This window comes from Mustela nivalis, assembly GCF_964662115.1.
Source record: "Mustela nivalis genome assembly, chromosome: X".
Classification (NCBI taxonomy): domain Eukaryota; kingdom Metazoa; phylum Chordata; class Mammalia; order Carnivora; family Mustelidae; genus Mustela; species Mustela nivalis.
In genome coordinates, this window is record NC_139040.1 from 85461997 (window position 1) to 85477917 (window position 15921).

Sequence of the window (15921 nt, forward strand, 5' to 3'; positions counted from 1 at the left end):
AAGAGGAAAATAAAATATACAGCTGAAGGAGTAAAGAATAGTAAGATCAAACTACGAAAACTATATACTTCTTTCCCAAAGAGCTGGAGTTTTGCAGTTCTGTATGCTTGGTTAACTTAGCATTCACTGGAAGATCCTGATCTTCTTCAAGGGGAGCAGCCTGGTGCACTGATTCTCAGATGTCTTTGCCTGGGGAGAATTGCACTACCTTTGGCAGGGGGCCAGGCTTGTTGTAAATGGCTCTGGAGCTGTAGTGGGTGTTGAAAATGTTGGCTCCCTGGTATCTAGTCCCAGAGCTGAAAGTTCATGACCCCCACTCTTCATTGCATCTTCAGAGAAAAGCAGTCAATCACACTTGTCTCCCCGGTTTCCATCCAATATTGGTGTTCACCCAGCCTGTGACCAAACATTTTTATCTCAGGCATGTGACCCTGTTTGGAGTCTCCAAACTTTACAGACTCCTGCAGTGTGCTCCCGTGCAGCTCTTCCTAGGTGAAGGAGTGGGTTCTCATAGAGGCCCCTGCTCTTCCTGGGCCTCTTCCTGAGCAGTTGCCCAACCAGACCATGCAGTGCACCAAGCAAAACCCGGTGCCTGGACTCGCTGTTTGCAGCTGGCTTCCCTGCTCCAATGCTTGGGATCTCTGCCAGCCTCAGGCACCCCTTGTCTTTTTGTGACCCTGGGGATCCTGAGACCACACTGTCCCACCTGGGATGATGCCCTATTTTGCCTCTTGAGAGCCTTTCTGGAAAACTTCTAGAAGTTCTGAGTTTGAGCTCCCCTGTTTAGAACGCTTTCTGATATCTGGCTTATGGAGGCCCCCCTTTGCCATTTACCTTCCAATATATCACCGCAGATTCATATCTCCACACCTCCTACCTTGCAGAAAGTGGTGGATTTCTATCTGTAGTATAGCTAGTGATTCTTTTCTCAGATATCTGGTTGATTTCACAGGTGTTCAGAAAGATTTGATAACTACCTAGCTGGATTCCAGGGACCAGATGAAATTAGGGCCCCTTACTCATCCACCATCTTAACTCTCAGGCAACCTTTGGTTTAAAATATGGTTTGTCTGATATAAGTACGGGTACTACAGTTTGTTGTTGTTGTTGTTTCTATGACCATTAGCAAGCCAAATTGTTATCCATCCCCTCACTTTCAATGGACAGGTGTCTTTAGGTCAAAAACGAGTCTCTTATAAGCAGTATATCAGTGGGTGTTGTTTTTTTATCTGTTCTGATACCCTATGTCTTCGCATTGGAGCATTTAGTCAATTTATATTCAGAACATTTATTCATAGATATGAATTTAGTGTCTTTGTATTACCTGTAAAGCCCCCATTCTTATAGATATTCTCTGTTCCTGTCTAGACTTTGTTGCTTTTTGTCTCTCTTTCCCACTCAAAGGGTCCCCTTAAATATTTCTTGCAGAGTTGTTTCAGTGTCCATGATCTCTTTTAGGTTTACTTGTCCTGGAAACTATTTATCCCTCCTTCTATTCTGAATGACAGCTGTGCTGGATAAAGTATTCTTACCTGCATGTTTTTCCCACTCAGCACATTGAATATGTCCTTACACTCCTTTCTAGCCTGCCAAGTTTCAGTGAAAAGGTCTATTACGATTCTTCTGAGACTCCTAAATGCAAATACTATTTTGCTTTATGGAATCACTGAGTTCCTTATGTCTACTTTCATGATCTAATAGTTTCCCTCCTCCCTTCTTTTCAGCTCCATTATTTTCCATAATTTTATCTTCTCTCTCACCTATTTTCTTCTCTGCTTCTTCAATCTTCATTGTGACTATATCCAGTTCATTTTGCATCTACTTAGAGCAATTTTTAAAAAAATATTCAGCCTGACTAGTTTGAAGCATTTTGTATCAGCAGCAAGGGTTTCTATGTTGTCTTCAATGCTTTATTCAAGGCCAACAAGTAGTCTTATGACTGTTCTGAATTCTTATTCAGATATATTGCTTATATCTATTTTGAGCAGGTCTCTGGCTGTGATATCTTCCTGACCTTTCTTTCTAGGGATAATTCAGCTGCCTTTTCATTTTAGTTAAGTTTCTGCCTTTTTCATGCTTTGAGAGTTACTTATGTTTCTTGCTCCTGAGAGTAATGTTATATTAAGACAGGGTCATGCACGGTCCATACTCTGTCAGGCACTTCAGGATGTTTCTGATGTATGCTGTGTGCATTCTGCTGTTGCATTTTGGCTGCTCTTTCCCACTCCACAGTCCTCTGAAGAGCTACTTCTTGCCTGCAGTAGGAAGTTTTTGGACCTTTAACCAAATGTGGTTTGATTTGTTGTTGCTGTTGTTATTGTTCTTGTTGTTAAAATAAGCCTGGGATAAAAAGGTGGTGGTGGGGGGGAATCCTTATTTAAAAAAAGGAAAAGAAAAGAAGCAACAACAACAAAAACCTAACAATCAAAAATTATAAACCTGGAGATGGGTGACAAGATGGTGGAAAAGTAGGAGGTGCTGTTTCAACGGGTCCCCTGAAGTGAGCTGATTATCTCCCAAAGAACTCTGATCACCCATGAAATCAGTCCGAGATTAGAATTATACACTTCTGGATCTCTATGGGGGCAGAAGATGCCAGTGGACAGGTAAAGCAGAGTGGGAACATCGGACTGGCAGTGGAAGATAAACAAAAGGGGGAGGGAGCCACCAGAAGTGACCCATTAGAAAGTAATACCCCAATACGAGAGTGCCCTGTGATTGGGGATGAGCATTAAGCTAGAGGATGGTTGAAAGCACTCAAAAAGAGAAAAAGACACTACATCCTTCTTAAAGGGTCTATCCACCAAGAAGATCTAACAACTGTAAATATTTATGCCCCCAAGATGGGAGCAGCCAACTACATAAGACACCTGTTAATCAAGATAAAGAGTCATATTGACATGAATACATTAATAGCAGGGGATCTTAACAAGCCACTCTCAGTAACAGAGAGATCATCCAAGCAGAAAATTCATAAGGGAACAAGAGCATCAAATGACACATTGGACCAGAAGGACCTCATAGATATAAACAGAGCATTAGACCCTAAAACAGAAGAATATCCATTCTTCATGAGTGCACATGGAACCTTCTCCAGAATAGACCACATACTGGGTCACAAATCAGGGCTCAACCAATACCAAAAGATCAAGATTATTCCCTGCATATTCTCAGATCGCAATGCTTTTAAACTGGAGCTCAACCACAAGAATATGCTCGGAAGGAATTCAAACACCTGGAAGCTAAAGACCGCCTTGCTTAAGAATGCTTGAGTCAACCAGGAAATCAAAGAAAAACTTAAACAATCCATGGAAACCAAGGATAATGAAGACACTTCAGTCCAAAACCTGTGGGATACAGCAAAGGCCATCCTAAACGGGAAATACATAGCCACCCAAGCCTCCCTCAAAAAGATCGAAAAATCCAGAATACACCAGCTGTCTCTACACCTTAAAGAACTGGAGAATCAACAACAAATTAAGCCAATTCCACGCACAAGAAGGGAAATAATCAAGATTAGAGCAGAGATCGACGAGATAGAAGCTAGAGATAGAACCCATCAATGAAACTGGAAGCTGGTTTTATGAAAGAATCTATAAGATCGATAAAACACTGGCCAAACGAATCCAAAAGAAAAGAGAGAAGACCAAATTAATAAAATTATGAACGAAAAGGGAGAGATCACAACTAACACCAGGAAATACAAACAATCATCAGAAATTTCTATCAACAATTATATGCCAATAACTTAAGAAACCTAGACAAAGTGGATGCATTCCTGGAAAAATATAAACTTCCAAAACTGAATCAGAAAGAAATTCTCAACCTGAATAGACCAATATCTAGTAACAAGATTGTAGCAGTCATCAACCCCCCCCCCCCAAAAAAAAAAAAAGCCCAGGACCTGACGGATTCGCTGGGGTATTCTGCCAAAGCTTCAAAGAGAACATAATACCTATTCTCCTGAAGCTGTTTCAAAAAATCGAAACAGAAGGAAAACGTCCAGACTCTTTTTATGAAGCCAGTATTACCCTGATCCCCACACCAGGCAAAGGCCCCACCAAAAGGGAGAATTTCAGACCAATATCCATGATGAATATGGACGCAAAGATTCTCAAGAAGAACCTAGCTAATAGCATCCAACAGCACATTAAAAAGATTCCCCACTATGACCAAGTGGGATTCATCCCTGGGTTTCAAGGATGGCTCAACATTCGCAAATCAATCAATATGATAAAACAAATCAATAAGAGAAGAGAGAAGAACAACATAGGCCTCTCAATTGCTGTAGAAAAAGTATTGGACAGAAGCCAGCATCTGTTCCTGATTAAAACACTTCAAAGTATATGGATAGCGGGAACATTCCTCAACTTCATAAAACCTAACCATAAAAAACCCACAGCAAATATCATCCTCAATAGGAAAAAGCTGACAGCCTTCCCTTTGAGATCAGGAACACGACAAAGATGCCCACTCTCACCACTCGTGTTCAACATAGCGTTAGAAGTCCTAGCAACAGCAATTGGACAACAAAAAGAAAGAAAAGGTATTCAAATTGGCAATGAAGAAGTCAAACTCTCTCTCTTCACAGAAGACATGAGGCCTTATATGGAAAACCCAAAAGATTCCACCCCCAAACGACTAGAATTCATTCACCAATTCAGTAATGTGGCAGGATACAAAGTCAATGTACAGAAATCAGTTGCTTTCTCATACACTAACAATGAAAATAGAGAAAGGGAAATTAGAGAATTGATTCCATTTGCTATAGCACCAAGAACCATAAGATACCTGGGAATAAACCTAACCAAAGATGCAAAGAATCTGTACTCAATGAACAAGAGAACACTCATGAAAGAAACTGAAGAAGATACAAAATGATAGAATACCATTCCATACGTATAGAACAGAAGAGTAAGCATTGGTAAAATGTCTATACTGCCTAGAGCAGTCTATACTTTCAAAGCCATTCCAATCAAAATTCTAGCGGCATTTTTCAGAGCTGGAGCAAACCATTCTAAAATATGTATGGAACCAGAAGAGACCCCGAATTGCTAAGGAAATGTTGAAAAAGAAAAACAAAACCGGGGGCATCACGTTGCCTGATTCCAAGCTTTACTACAAAGCTGTGATCACCAAGACAGGACGGTACTGGCAAAAAAACAGACACATAGACCAGTGGAACACAGTAAAGGGCCCAGATATGAACCCTCAACTCTATGGTCAAATAATCTTGGACAAAGCAGGAAGAAATATGCAGTGGAAAAAAAGACAGTCTCTTCAACAAATGGTGCTGGGAAAATCAGACAGCTATGTGTAGAAGAATGAAACTCAACCATTCTCTTACACCATACACAAAGATATAAACTCAAAATGGGTACAAGACCTCAATGTAAGGCAGGAAACCATTAGAATCCTAGAGGAGAACATAGGCAGTAACTTCTTCAACATTGGCCACAGCAACTTCTTTCAACATATGTCTCCAAAAGCAAAGGAAACAAAAGTGAAAATGAACTTTTGGGACTTCATCAAGATCAAAAGCTTCTGCACAGCAAAGGAAACAGTCAGCAAAACAAAGAGGCAACACACGAAATGGGAGAAGATATTCACAAATGACAGTACAGACAAAAGGCTGATATCCAGGATCTATAAAGAACAGCTCAAACTCAACACACACAAAACAGATAATCGTGTCCAAGAATGGGCAGAAGACATGAACGGACACTCGGCCAATGAAGACATACTAATGGCTATCAGACACATGAAAAAGTGTTCATAATCACTGGCCCTCAAGGAGTTTCTAATCAAAACCCCATTGAGATACCACCTTACGCCAGTTAGAATGGCCAATATTAGTAAGACAGGAAACAATGTGTGTTGGAGAGGATGTGGAGAAAGGGGAATCCTCTTGCACTGTTGGTGGGAATGCAAGTTGGTGCAGCCTCTTTGGAGAACAGTGTGGAGATTCCTCAAGAATTTAAAATTAGAGCTTCCCTATGACCCTGCAATTGCACTCCTGGGTATTTACCCCAAAGATACAGATGTCAATAGAAGGGTTATCTGTACCCCAATGTTTATAGCAGCAATGGCCACGGTCGCCAAACTGTGGGAAGAACCAAGATGCCCTTCAATGGACGAATGGATAAGGAAGATGTGGTCCCTATATACTATGGAGTATTATGCCTCCCTCAGAAAGGATGAATACCCAACTTTTATAACAACATGGATGGGACTGAAAGAGATTATGCTGAGTGAACTAAGTCAAGCAGAGCGAGTCAAATATCATATGGTTTTGCTTATTTGTGGAGCATAAAAAATAACACAACAACACATGGGGAAAATTGGAGGGGGAGATGAACCATGGGCGATTGTGGTCTCCGAAAAAACAATCTGAGGGTTTTATAGGGGTGGGCGTGGCGGATTTGTTGAGCCTCGTGATGGGTATTATGGAGGGCACATATTGCATGGAACACTGGGTGTGATGCATAAACAATGAATTCTGGAACACTGAAAATAAATTTAAAAATAAATTAAAATTTTAAAAAAAATTATAAACCTGATTCCAAAGAAAACAAAAGGAGAAAAAAAAGGGTAAACAGAGGCCTTATCCAAAATAAAAAGAAAAAGGCATTTTAAAAACAAAAACCCAAGAATAAAATAGCATAGAAATACTGATAAGCCAGATTCCAAAGGAAAGAAAAAGAAAGGAAAGAAAGGAAAAGAAAAGAAAAAGAATGTAAAGCCTGGTCCTTTTTTGAGCAGAACTTCATGTGATGCTTTAAAGCACTCTATGATCAATAAACTTGGTGCATGCAGGGTGCTGCCTGTCTGGCGGAGACCCCCACTGCACTGGCTCAGTCAAACCTGTCCCAATAAATATGTACTTCCATCTCTTGCCTCCACTGTGCACCACTGTGTTGCTCTCTGAAGTCTGACTGTGTTGGTGCTGTGGGGGAAAATGGCTCCACCCTACTATTTCCTCCTCACACAGGGCATCTCGCAACCCTCCACTGTTCAGGAAGCCCTCACAGAATAGTGAGAGCCATCAGCATGCCCCGCATCACAGCTCTCCTGTGTTTTGTCTTTGGCTCCCTGCTGGGATTCAAAACTCCAAGTCTTAAAGAAGCTGGCACCACACGGACGCACCCCTCTCCTCTTGAGAAGAGCCTCCCTGTGCTGTATCTTGTGTCCTTTGTCCCAGGAAAACAATCCCAAGTTTGCATAGCTTGCAAAATCTATGGTGTGGCACTTTGAAAAGCAGCGACTCAGTTATCCACCTTCTCCACACGCCTCTGTCACCTCACCCATGAACGGCCCTTTGCTGGTGCCTGCAGGGTCTTTTGTCCTTGGAGAGCCACTATAAGCTCTTCCAAATGTACTCCAGGAAGAGAATGTTCTCCCCCAGTGTGACCCAGGAGATCCCTATATCACCTTGTGTGTTATTGGTCCAGCAGCCTCCTTCCCCTCAAGAGTGCAAGCTACAGCTCCACTCTGACAAAAGTCATGCACCTCCAAAACCTCAGAGTTTGAGCTCCCCAGGCTCTTTGAAAAAAAAAAAAAAAATCTGTGACATTCAGAACGCTTGCTCCCCAGTCTGTGGTCTGTAGAGGTTTTTGTCCTGTGTGAACCTGAGGCCACACTCTCTCAACACCTCTCTCTTTCTCTCCCTTTCTCTCTCTGTGGAAAGCGTCCCCGCCCTTCCATGGCACTGCAGTTTTCCTCTCCCTCAATTCACTTCCACACTCCTTGCACCTGCCACGCTGTCTCCCTCCACAGTATCACTGTGGAGATGCTTCTCTCAGTCTCCACATTGCTTTCCTAGGTGTTCCAAGGGATCTGACTTCAATACAGCTGTGACTGAGGGGCTAGGAAAGCCCAGGGTCCCCCTACTTCTCTGCCATCTTGACTCTTCCCCATTCATTTATTGATGGTCACTTATGTTTCTTCCATATCTTGGATAATGTAAATAAGGATGCAATAAACAGAGGGATTCATAAATCTTTTCATATTAGTGCTTCCTCTTTCTTTCAGTAAATACTTAGTGAAATTACTGGATCATTAAGGTATTCCAATTTTTTTGATTTTTTTGAGACCCCCCCCATCCTGTTTTCCATGCTGGCTGTACCTATTCACATCTGCACCAACAGTGCATGAGGGTTCTCTTTTCTCTGTATCCTCACCAGCACATGCTATTTCTTCTCTCTCTTTTTTTTTTAATTTTTTATTTTTTATAAACATATATTTTTATCCCCAGGGGTACAGGTCTGTGAATCACCAGGTTTACACACTTCACAGCACTCACCAAAGCACATACCCTCCCCAATGTCCTTTTTGATATTAGCCATCCTGACAGTTGTGAGGTGATCCTGAAACCATAAAACTCTGAAAAAGAGAACAATAAACAGTAGTTTCTTGAACATTGGCATTAGCAACATATTTATGGAAATGACTCCTTAGGCAAAGGAAACAAAAGCAAAAAAACAAAAACAAAAACAAAACAAAACAAAACAAAACCCACAAAAAACTATTGGGATTACAGCAAAATTAAAAGCTTTTGCATAGCAAAGGAAGCCATCAACATAATGAAAAACAAGCAACTGAATGGAAGAATACATTCTAAAGTTATTTATCTGGTAAAGGGATACTATCCAAAATATATAAAGAACTTCTACAACTGAACACCAAACAGCAACAACAACCAGAGCAACAACAATTAGTCTGACTAAAAATGGACAGAGTACCTGAATAGACATTTCCCCCCAAAGAACACCTAGAAGATGGCCAACAGACACATGAAAAGTTGCTGAACATCATGTATCATCAGGAAAACAGAAATCAAAATCACAGTGGGGTATCACGTCGCCAGAGCATTTAGGCATGAAAACAGAAAGGAAAGGATCCAAGTCAGAAAAAGAGAAGTAAAATTATCTGCTTTAGATGACATGATCTTATAGGTAGAAAGCTCCAGGGGATCCAAAAAAACACTGTTAGAACTAATGAATAAATTTACTAAAGTACCAGGTAACAAAATCAAGATATGAAAATCATCTGGTTTCTATACACTAACAAGGAACTGTCTGAAAATTGAATTATGCAAGTTGGCGCAGCCACTTTGGAAAACAGTGTGGAGATTCCTTAAGAAATCGAAAGTAGAGCTTCCCCATGACCCTGCAATTGCACTATTGGGTATTTACCCCAAAGATACAGATGTAGTGAAAAGAAGGGCCATCTGTACCCCAAATTTCATAGCAGCAATGGCCACGGTCACCAAACTGTGGAAAGAACCAAGATGCCCTTCAACAGACAAGTGGATAAGGAAGATATGGTCATATATACTATGGTGCATTATGCTTCCATTCGAAAGGATGAATACCCAACTTTTGTATCAACATGAACGGGACTGGAAGAGATTATGCTGAGTGAAATAAGTCAAGCAGAGATAGTCAATTATCATATGGTCTCACTTAACTGTTGTGCATAAGGAATACCACGGACAACATTGGGAGTTGGAGCAGAGAAGTGAGTTGGGGGAAATCGGAGGGGGAGATGGACCATGGGAGACTGTGGACTCTGAGAAACAAACTGAGGGTTTTGGAGGGGAGGAGGGTGGCAGGGTGGGTGAGCCTGGTGGTAGGTATTAAGGTGGGCACATATTGCATGGAGCACTGGGTGTGGTGCATAAACAATGAATCACAGAACACAGAAAAAAATTAAAATTAAAAAAAAAAAAAAAGCAATGTCATCTCCAATAGGAACATAAGGAATAAAGTGCTTTGGTATAAACTTAACTAAGTTGGTAAAAGGCATACGCTTGAAAACTATGAAACAAAGAAGACACAAATTTGTGGAAAGATACTCCACATTCATAGATTAGAAAACTTAATATTGTTAAAATGTCTGTACTATGCAAAGTGATCTACAGTTTCAATGCAACCCCTTCAAAATACCAGTGACAGTGTTCACAGAAATTAAAAAGAAAAGAAAACAATCCTAACATTCATATGAAATCAATAAATACCCCCAATAGTCAAAACATCTCAAGAAAGGATAGCATACCTGGAGTCATTGCACTTCCTGACTTCAAAATACATTACAAAGCAAATATAATTAAAACAGCATGAGCATGGTACTGGTGGCATAAAAAAAGACATATAGACCAAAGGAACCGAATAGAAATTCCAGAAATAAACTGATTTTCGAGAAGAGTGCCAGTGATACCCAGTGGGGAAAGGATGGTCTCTCCAACAAATTGTGCTGGAGAAAATAGAGATCCACATGCAAAAGAATGAAAATAGACCCTTATCTTTCACCATACCAAAAAATATACTCAAAAGAATTACAAATTTAAATGGAAGACCTGAAGCCATCAGTGTCCTAGAAGAACATTTAAGGAAAAAGCTTCATGACATTGTCCCAGGCAATGATTTTTTGGACATAAGGCCAGAAGCACAACAACAAAAGTAATAATAGACATGTGGGACTAATCAAACCTGAAAAAAAAATCTGCATGTCAAAGGAAAGAGCAATGTGAAAAGACAACCTATGGAATGGGAGAAAATACTGGAAAATGATACAGCTAAAAAGGGATTACTATCCAAAATATATTGGAAACTTCCTGTAACTCAATAAGCAACCAACCAACCAAACACCACAAATAACCCAATTTTAAAAATGGGCTAAGGATCTGAATAGACATTTCTCCAAAGAAGATGTACAAATGGCCAAAAGGTATATGAAAGGATGCTTGGAGTCACTAATCATCAAAGAAAAGCAAATCAAAGCCATAGTGAGATATCACCCCAATACCCATTTGAATGGTTGTTATTCTTTTTTAAATGATAAGAAATGTTGGTGAGGTTATGGTATAATCCAAACCCATGTGCACCACTGGTGGGAATATAAAATACTGCAGCTGTTATGGAAAATAATATGTATATTTCTCAAAAAAAATTAAACACATAACTAACATATGATTCTGCAGTCCCACTTCTGAGCATATATCCAAAAGCATTGAAATCAGAATATCAAAGAGATATCTTCACTCATATATTCATTGCAGCATTATTCACAATACTCAAAATATGATTACAAACTACATGTTTATCAGTGGATACCTTCTGGTGTATAACCACAATGGAATATTATTTGGTTTCAAAAACAGGAGGAAATTCTGTCATATATGACAACATGGATGTGCCTGGAGGACATTATACCTAATGAAATCAACCAGTCACAGAAGAAAACATCCTGAAGGACTCCACTTATATCAGGTACCTAAAATAGCCAAACTTAGAGAAACAGAAAGAAAAATGGTGGTTGCCAAGGCCTGGAGAGGAGGGAAATGGAGATTGGTGTCCAATGCGTATAAAGTTAGAATTATGCAAGATAAATAGGCCCTAGAAATCTGCTGCATGACATCGTGCTTATGGTTAACAATACTATATCATGTACTTAAAAATGTGTTGAGGGTAGATCTAATGTTAAGTGCTTGTACCACAATAAAAAAACAGAAACAAAAGCAAAACAACTGTGGTGGACATTGCTGCTATAGGCATTGGGGTGCAGGTGCCCCTTTGAATCACTATGTGTGTATCCTTTGGATAAATACCTAGTAGTACAATTGCTGGGTCATAGGGTAGCTCTGTTTTTAACTTTTTGGCAAACCTCCAAACTGTTTTCCAGAGTGGCTGCACCAGCTCGCATTCCTACCAATAGTGTAAGAATTTTCCCTTTCCTCTGCATCCTCACCGACATCTCTTGTTTCCTGAGATGTAAATTCTAGCCACCTCACACCATTGCAGTTTTGATTCGTACTTTCCTGATGCCGAGCGATGTTGAGCACTTTTTCATGTGTCTGCTGGCCATTTGTAGGTCTTCCTTGGAGAAGCGTCTGTTCATGTCTTCTTCCCATTTCCTGACTGGATTTTTTGTTTGTTTGTTTGTTGGATGTATCGAATTTGATATATTTTGTTCTTTATACATTTTGGATACTACCCTTTATCCAATATGTCATTTGCTCCCATTGTGCACATTGTCTTTTAGTTTGCTTGATTGTTTCCTTTGCGGTGCAAAGGGTTGTTTTTTTGTTTTTTGTTTGTTTTGTTTTTGTTTTTGTTTTTGTTTTGTTTTGTTTTGTTTTGTTTTGCTTTACTCTGATGAAGGGCGAATGGCTCCTGTTTTGCTTTTTTTTCCCTTTGCCTTGAGAGACGTGTCTAGCAAGAAGTTGTTGTGGCTGAGGTTAAAGAGGTTGCTGCCTGTGTGCTCTAGAATTTTGATGGGTTCCTGTCTCATATTTAGGCTTTTCATTAATTTTGAGTTTATCTTTGTGTATGCTTTAAGAAAGTGGTCAGGTTTCATTCTTCTGCATGTGGCTGTCCAATACTCCCAACACCATTTGTTGAAGAGACTGTCCTTTTTCATTTGGATAGTCTTTCCTGCTTTGTTGAAGCTTAGTTAATCATAGAGTTGGGGGTCCATTTCTGGGTCCTCCATTCTGTTTTATTGATCTATGGGTCTATTTTTGTGCCAGCGCCATATTGGCTCAATGATTACAGCTTTGTAATACTGCTGAAAGTCTGGAATTGTGATGCCTTCATCTTTGGTTTTCTTTTGCAACATTCCTTTGGCTATTCAGGGTATTTTCTGATTCCATACAAACATTAGGATTGTTTGTCCCAGCTCTGTGCGGAAAAAAGTTGATGGTATTTTGAAGGGGACTGCATTGAATGTGTAGACTGTTTTGGATAGTATAGACATTTTAACACCATTTGTTCTTCCAATCCATGAGCATGAGAAAAAAAAATTTTTTTTTTCCATTTCTTTGTGTCTTCCTCAAGTTCATTCATAAGTGTTCTGCAGTTTTCAGAATATCAATCCTATACCTCTTTGGTTAGTTTTATTCCTAGGTACTAATGACTTTTGGTGCAATTGTAAATGGGATTGGCCCCTTGGTTTCCCTTTCTTCTGCCCCATGGTTATTGCATAGAAATGCACTTTCTTTTATTAATGTGGTTTATGACGTTGATGGATTTGTGGATATTGAACCATCCCTGCAGCCCAGGAGTAAATCCCACTTGGTTGTGGTGAATAATATTTTTAATGTACTGTGAGATCACATTAGCTTGCATCTTGGTGCAAATTTTTAAATCCTTGTTCATCAGGGATATTGGTCTGTAATTCTCTTTTTCAGTAGGGTCTTTGTCCGGTTTGGGGATCAGTGTAATGATGGTCTCAGAAAATGAGCTTGGAAGTTTTCGCTCCATTTCTATTTTTTGGAACAGTTTCAGAAGAATGGGTAATGGGTATTAATTTTACTTTAAATGTTTGGTAGAATTCCCCTGGGAAGCCATCTGGCCCTGGATTCTTGTTTGAGGGGAGGTTTTTCATTGTTGTTGCTGTTGTTGATTTTGTTTTCATTTTCCTTTGAGTATTACTTTTTTTTTTAATTTAAAAAAACTGAAAAAAGAAACAATTTCCCCCAAATCACACTCTTTTATAATTTTTACAAAGCAAAAAGTTTCCTTTCGGCCTATCTAATCCCACTTTTAAAAGGTTTACAAATTTTTGATATATATGTTTCCCAGCTTTTTCATAAATTTATTCAGAAATACCTAGATACACGTCACACATATACAAAATGCATTTGCATTATACCATTTCTTGCTTATTTATTTATTTATTTATTTATATTTTTTGTGATCTAGAAATCTTTTCAATTTTTTAAACATCTCTAAGGCATAGGTAAAAGGCTCTATCTTCTCAGAGGTAAGGTTTTTTTTTTATTATTTTGCATTTTACTTATTTTTTTTTCCTTTCAAAAGTGTTGATTTATTTACACTGCGCTGATTCACCCTCTCCAGATACACAGCTTCTAATAGGCAAAGTTAGAGGAGCAGGTATAACAAACTATGGTTTAGAAATGCGCAGGCACTGTACTTGTGTGTTTCACTATACCTGAAATCTACTGACCCTCCAAACCAGCTCCATGAAAGGCAACTCTGGAGACATCTAGATGAAGTCTGAATCCTGATGGCAATATCTGGTCATTCTAGAGTCTAAACAGGATATTTGGGCTATACCTTTGGCCAGCCAAGGGGCACACAGGAAGAGTATGCAAAGCCCACATCAAATTATAGCAGGTCTTCAAGCTTACTATTCTGCCACAAATTTATAAATATGAAGAACTAATCATTTGGGAGCTATGAGGTCAAAGGGATACACAGCACAATTATACTGTGTAAAGTCACCATCCTGTGGATCCTTAGCTCTCTCTGGTTATGACCTCAAACACTTAAAAAGGAAGGCTTAAGTATCCTGGGATATAATTATCAGAATGTTTGGGTACATTTATTCCAGAATATCAAGTAATAGGGCTCACCTCCACGATTACTTCTTGTGATAAGCATACAAGGCAACCCATCAGAGATTGCTCCTTATAGCTGCTAAGCTCCCAAAAGTTCAAGGGGCCAGGTAGGCTGCAGAAAACTATCAGGGCTAAGCAGACTCTGTAAGCCAGCCCTCATAGCTCTAAGTCTTATTCTGGTTCTGGGCACATTTCAGTTCTGCTCCAATTCAGCAATGACAGACATGTACTTGAACTCATTTGGTCTGAAGTTAAAAGTCTCCACTAACCCGTAGGTCTCCTTCCGGTCGGTGGCATAGAAGAGCTGAACTTGGTTGGCAATGCACTGTGCCTCAGCAACATTCAGAAATGTGGGATCCATTTCTGCTGTCATCAGCACTATGCCCTTTTCTTCCTTAAGTTCAGGGTAGTGATATAAAACCAGCTGGCTGGTTGCAGCATCCCCTCGGGTCTGAATATTTATAAGTGCAGTGAAGTGGAGTTCAGTACCTGTCCATTGTCCTACAAAGAACTCATAACCTTCCCTTCTTGGTAGTGCACAGAGAAATGTTGGACAGGACTGAGCCCGGGACCAGATCAAGTCAAACTTCTCTTTAGGAATAACTGCATAGACCGTATCTTTTGCTGCAAAATACTGCTGCCAAATCTGTCTTACTTCTTCTGCAGTTTTGTCTTTCACCATTTCAATGTTAAAGATTGAACTGAGAGTCTTGCCCTTAGTGAATCCTCTGCTCACAGGATGTTTCCCCAGGGCATCTGTGTTCTGTTCTACACATTTGATAAAGTCACCTTGCCTGGAGTGCCCCACTGGCTGCTTCCGAAACTCAATGCGCTTTTCCAGTCGGGATTCAAAAGCAGCTGGGTCAGACCTGCGCAGCTGCTGGATCTTGTCTCAGTAGCGGTCGTAGAAGGGGTTGGCTTCGAGCTCGGCTCCAACCCCGCTGCCGTGGGCGCCCCCCGCGGGGCCGCCCCAGCCGCGGCGCACCGGGAACACGCGCAACTGCGCGGGGAACACGAGCCCCAGGCCTAGGGCGCGGGTGCGCACGGCGCACAGCCCCCGGTACAGACCTGCCACCTGCAACACGGCCGGGCCTGTACCACCTGCCGCAGCCACGGCAGCCATGCCCCCCCCCCCCCCCCCCCGCGCGTCCGCCTCAGCCCGAGGCCAGCACGTCTGCTCCATCGCGCTGCCGGTCCGCCGCGCCCTTGCTCCGGCACCGAGGTTCCGCGCGCTCCGCGACTCCGCCACCCGCTCGGGGGGGCGGCTCGGGGTGCCGCCGCATGTCTCCACCCCTCCGCCGCCCCAAGTTTGCCCGGCTCCTGCATTTTACTTATTTATTTATTTTATTAATTTATGTATTTTCAGAAAAGCAGTATTCATTCTTTTTTCACCACACCCAGTAATCCATGCAATCCATGCCCTCTATAATACCCACCACCTGGTACCCCAACCTCCCACCCCCCTGCCAATTCAAACCCCTCAGATTGCTTTTCAGAGTCCATAGTCTCTCATGATTCACCTTCCCTTCCAACTTACCCCAACTCCCTTCTCCTCTCTA

The 15921-nt window shown here is 40.9% G+C and overlaps 1 pseudogene across 1 annotated transcript; it reads right to left on the minus strand.

Annotated features, from left to right (window-relative positions):
- Positions 1 to 13770: 13770 nt before the first annotated feature.
- Positions 13771 to 15545, minus strand: LOC309856372 (ATP synthase mitochondrial F1 complex assembly factor 1 pseudogene; annotated as a pseudogene). Its single transcript has one exon. The product of its transcript is annotated as an ATP synthase mitochondrial F1 complex assembly factor 1 pseudogene (transcript).
- Between the last annotated feature and the right edge of the window lie 376 nt (positions 15546 to 15921).